This window comes from Telopea speciosissima, chromosome 6 (genome assembly GCF_018873765.1).
Source record: "Telopea speciosissima isolate NSW1024214 ecotype Mountain lineage chromosome 6, Tspe_v1, whole genome shotgun sequence".
In the NCBI taxonomy this organism is placed as follows: domain Eukaryota; kingdom Viridiplantae; phylum Streptophyta; class Magnoliopsida; order Proteales; family Proteaceae; genus Telopea; species Telopea speciosissima.
The window spans coordinates 29,901,171-29,906,211 of record NC_057921.1 but is presented as its reverse complement, the minus strand read 5'-3'; the positions used below and the strand labels follow the sequence as shown (position 1 = coordinate 29,906,211).

At 40.0% G+C, this 5,041-nt stretch overlaps 1 pseudogene; it reads left to right on the top strand.

Annotated features, from left to right (window-relative positions):
- The first annotated feature begins 483 nt into the window (after positions 1–483).
- LOC122665602 lies at positions 484–3,889 on the top strand (annotated as a pseudogene).
- Positions 3,890–5,041: the final 1,152 nt, after the last annotated feature.

Below are 5,041 nucleotides of genomic sequence, written 5' to 3'. Positions count from 1 at the left end.
CAAATGGAATCTCTCGGCTAATAGAAAAACTTCTAAGAATTGCGCTAAAGCCCCTCGAATCCGAACTTCCACTTTATTTTATCCCTGACCAATTTTTAATAATTACAAACAAACCCCTATAGACCATTTTCATGCATCGTTATGGAAATGACCATAACTTCTTCGTTTCAATTTAAAATCAAGTGCCGGTCGAACCGTTGCTATGCTGACTCAATGGGCTGCGTATCCATACCATTAACACCTCAAAATTATGCTAAGGGGTCCACTGTAATCACGTTCAAATTTGGCTGATTGGCATGATTCTTTCAGTGCTCAATCCAAACTTGATTTTCTCGACTCCTGGGCACTTCTGACTATTCTTAGCATCTTTTGCTCCATTTTCACAAGAATTCACCTAAAACTTGAAAAGCACAAGAAAGCACCGAAGTAACTTTGTCCAATGTGGTAAAATGTATGCTTTATGCCCTTAGATTTCACACATAAATGTGTTCATCAACCCCTGAAAGAGTTTATGCCCCACCTGCCCATTTCCCAAATCGGTTGGTTAACAAGAAGTCTCCTTCTGTGGAGAAAATATTAGATGTTTTTAAATAGGTTCAGGTGAATATCCCCTTGTTGGATGCTATTGCCTAGATTTTCGCTTATGCTAAAGTCCTCAAAGACTTATGCACCCATAAGCGGACCACCAATGTGCCCAAAAAGGCACTTTTGGCTGCTAACATTAGTTCTCTCATCTCACAGCCAGTAGCAGCCAAGCATAAGGATCCTGGAAGCCCCACCATCTCTTGCACTATAGGTAGTACCACTATTGATCATGCTTTATTGGACCTTGGTGCAAGTGTGAACCTCTTACCCTTTCATGTCTACCAACAATTGGGATTGGGACAGCTCAAACCGACCAAAATTACTCTTCAACTTGCAGATCAGACGGTTAAAGTTCCTAAGGGAATGATTGAGGATGTCCTGTTGAAGGTTAGAGAATTTATTTTTCCTGTGGATTTTATTGTTTTAGATACCCAACCTACTGCCAACTTCAAGGACCAAATCCCAATCATATTGGGTAGGCCATTCCTAGCTACTAGTAATGCTTTAATCAATTGTAGGAATGGTCTCATGAAATTATCTTTTGGCAATACTTCTGTTGACTTCAATGTGTTTAGGTTAGGCAAGCAGCTTGATATGGATGAAGAAGTGCATATGCTTCAAGGATTTTCCGATGATGTTGACACTTTCTTTGAGATTGATTTTGATTCGGGATTTCAGGAATGTATGTAGAAATTGGAAGGTGTTGATGATACCACCTTATCTGAGGTCTGGAACATCCAACCACCATTGGAGCCCCTTGGACCCCTATCTACCTCCATTCCCAAATCTTCTATTGTTGAGGCCCCCACATTAGAGTTGAAGACATTGCCCTCCAACCTCAAGTATGCCTTCTTAGGGCCGATCATACTCTCCCTGTTATTATTGCTTCTGATTTGACTTCTATTCAGGAAGAAGAATTGATTAAGCTTCTAAAGGACCTTAAGGAAGCCATAGGTTGAACCATATCTAACATCAAAGGTATTAGCCTCTCCATTGTTCAACATCATATTCATCTGATGGAGAATTCCAAACCTTCTAGGGAACCCCAAAGGAGGGCTAATCATGTCATGAAAGAGGCAATCAAGAAAGAGATCCTAAAGTGCTTGGATCATGGAATAATTTATCCTATTTCTGATAACCAATGGGTGAGTCCTGTGCAGGTTGTGCCTAAGAAAGGTGGAGTCACTGTAGTTGAGAATGCCAATAATGAGTTGATTCTAACCCGTATCCAAACGGGGTGGAGAGTGTGCATTGACTATAGGAAATTGAATGCGGCAACTTGGAATGACCACTTCCCCTTGCCTTTTATTGATTAGATGTTAGAGAGACTAGCTGGTCATGAATATTATTATTTTCTTGATGGTTATGCAGGCTACAACCAAATTCCTATTGCTTTAGAGGACCAACACAAGACCACTTTCACATGCCCTTATGGAACTTTTGCTTACCGGCGTATGCCTTTTGAGCTTTGTAATGCCCCTGCTACATTCCAAAGGTGCATGATGAGTATCTTTTCTGATATGGTAGAGCACTTCCTAGAGGTGTTTATGGATGATTTTTCTATTCACGGCTCTACCTTTTCTAATTGCTTGCATCATCTTTCTTTGGTTCTTAAAAGATGCATAGAAAATAACTTGGTCCTGAATTGGGAGAAGTGTCACTTCATGGTGAAGCAAGGCATAGTTCCTGATCACATTGTGTCCAAAAGGGGATCAAGGTTGATAGATCTAAGGTGGACCTTATTTTCAATTTACCACCACCCAAGAGTGTGAAGGACATTAGATCTTTTCTTGGCCATGCAGATTTTTATAGAAGATTCATCAAGGATTTTAGCCAGATAGCTAGACCTCTCACCTCTCTTTTGGCAAAGGACTGCCCATTTTATTTTTCTCCTGAATGTCATAAGAGTTTTGAGCAATTGAAAAGAGCATTGACCTCAGCCCCCATTATGCAAGCTCCAAAATGGACAGTGCCATTTGAGATTATGTGTGATGCCTCTGATTTTACGATAGGGGTTGTTCTTGGGCAAAGAATCAATAAATTGCCCCATGTGATTTATTATGCAAGTAGGACTCTTAATGATGCACAGCTTAATTATACCACCACTGAGAAAGAATTTTTAGCTGTTGTATTTGCTTTAGAGAAGTTTAGGCCCTACTTGGTTGGATCACATGTGATTATTTATACTGACCATGCAGCTATCAAATATCTTGTGCAGAAAAAAGATGCTAAGGCTCGCCTCATTAGGTGGATCCTTTTGTTGCAAGAATTGGATCTTGAAATTAGGGATAAGAAAGGGTGTGAAAATTTGGTTACAGACCATCTATCCCAGCTGCCTAATTCTTTGACTGATGATTCTCCAGTCAATGAGAACTTTCCTGATGAGTATCTGATGGTAGTGTCTAGTGAACCATGGTTTGCTGATATTGTCAATTACCTGGTTATGGGTGTGACACCGATAAATTGGTCCACCCAAGATAAGAATCGTTTCTTGTCACAGGTTAAATATTTCTTTTGGGACGATCCTTATCTTTTTAAGACTTGTCCAGATCAAGTAATCCAGAGATGTGTTCCTAATCATGAGCAACAATCTGTCTTATCTTTTTGCCATGATCAAGTTTGTGGAGGCCACTTTGGGCCTAATAAGACTGCGGCCAAGGTTTTACAATGTGAATTTTATTGGCCTAATCTATTTAAAGACACTTATACTTATTGCAAGGCGTGTTCTTCATGCCAATCTTTAGGACGTCTTTCTAGGAGGAATATGATGCCCCTCAACCTAATTCTGGTGGTTGAAGTGTTTGATGTATGGGGTATTGATTTCATGGGGCCTTTCCCTAGCTCTTTTGGTAACCTGTACATATTACTTGCTATGGACTATGTGTCCAAATGGATTGAGGCTATTGCTTATAAGACCAATGACTACAAGGTGGTTGTGAAATTTTTTAAGGAGAACATCTTCTCCTGTTTTTGTACTCCCCGTACTATCATTAGTGATCGGGGCAAGCATTTTTGTAACCAGCCTTTTGAGGCGCTTATGAGGAAATATGGTGTTATTCACAAGTTGGTCACACCCTACCATCCCTAGACTAGTGGTCAGGTTAAGGTTTTAAATAGGCAGATAAAGTAAATTCTTGAGAAAACCATCAACCTGAACCACAAGGATTGGTCTAACCGGTTGGTAGATGCTTTGTGGGCCCATAGGATAGCCTTTAAAACCGATCTTGGTCAATCTCCATACCGTCTAATGTATGGAAAGGCATGTCACTTACCTGTTGAGCTTGAGCACAAGGCCTTTTGGGCTATCAAGAAGCTTAACTTTGACCTACCCACTGCAGGTGCCCATAAGAAACTCCAACTATTTGAGTTGGAAGAGCTTAGGAATGAGGCATATGAGAATGCCCGAATTTACAAGGCAAAAACCAAGGCTTTCCATGATAGACACATTTTAAGAAAATCTTTTGAAGTAGGCCAAAAAGTTTTGTTGTACAATTCTCGTTTGCACATCTTTCCATGTAAGCTGCATTCTAGATGGGATGACCCCTATATTGTTCAAACAGTTTATTCTCATGGGGCTGTGGAGGTTGCCAATCCTAGTACAGGTGCTATTTTCAAGGTCAATGGCCAAAGATTGAAGCCTTACATTGAGATGCCTACTCCAGTTGAGGAAGAGGTCATGGATCTCCATGATCCTCTTTACCTTGACCACTGATATCTTAGTATGTATCCCCTCCCTTGTCCTTATTCTTTCTTTTCTGCATGCATTGAGGACATTGCATAAATTAAGTGTGGGAGGGGGGGTGTTGGACTTATTGCTGAATTTTGTGAATTGTGATTGTGGCGATAGTTTGGTTATGTGCATAAGTCTCTTTGATTGCAAAGTGAGAGAAAGAGGGAATTAGGTTCCCTAGCATGCAAAATAATAAAAAATCCCTTTTCAAGGACGGTAGTTGGTTTGTATCCAGTGATGGGGATTGAGTTTGAAAATATGAGTGCTACTTCATTTGATGGTTAGATTCCTCTATGTGTTTATGGACCCTTTTGATCTTTTGGCTAGTAGTTAAGACCAATTTGTTTATGGCAAGGCAAGGCATGAAAGTGAATGAGAAAAAAAAGAAGAAGAAAGAAAAGTGGAATTCCTTGGGACTAGACAGGGCACTGTGCCTCTTATGGATATATGCAAAAAGTGAAGCTACCAAGTATTTGGGTGTCTGGTGTATGCTCCATCATGTCATTCAGAGAACAGTAGTGGAGTAGAAATAGAATTTGTGGTTGAGAAAGAAAAAAAAAACAAAAAAAAGTTTTTGCCTTAATGCCTGAAAAGAAAGGATGGTAAAAAATACTCAATGCCTAAGTCTTTGGTTCCATCGATGCTATGAGTGATTTACTTGAAGGTGAGTAGTGTTCAGAGGATAAGAGGAGATCCCTTAATCTTGATATATGCTAGTTGCTTAAA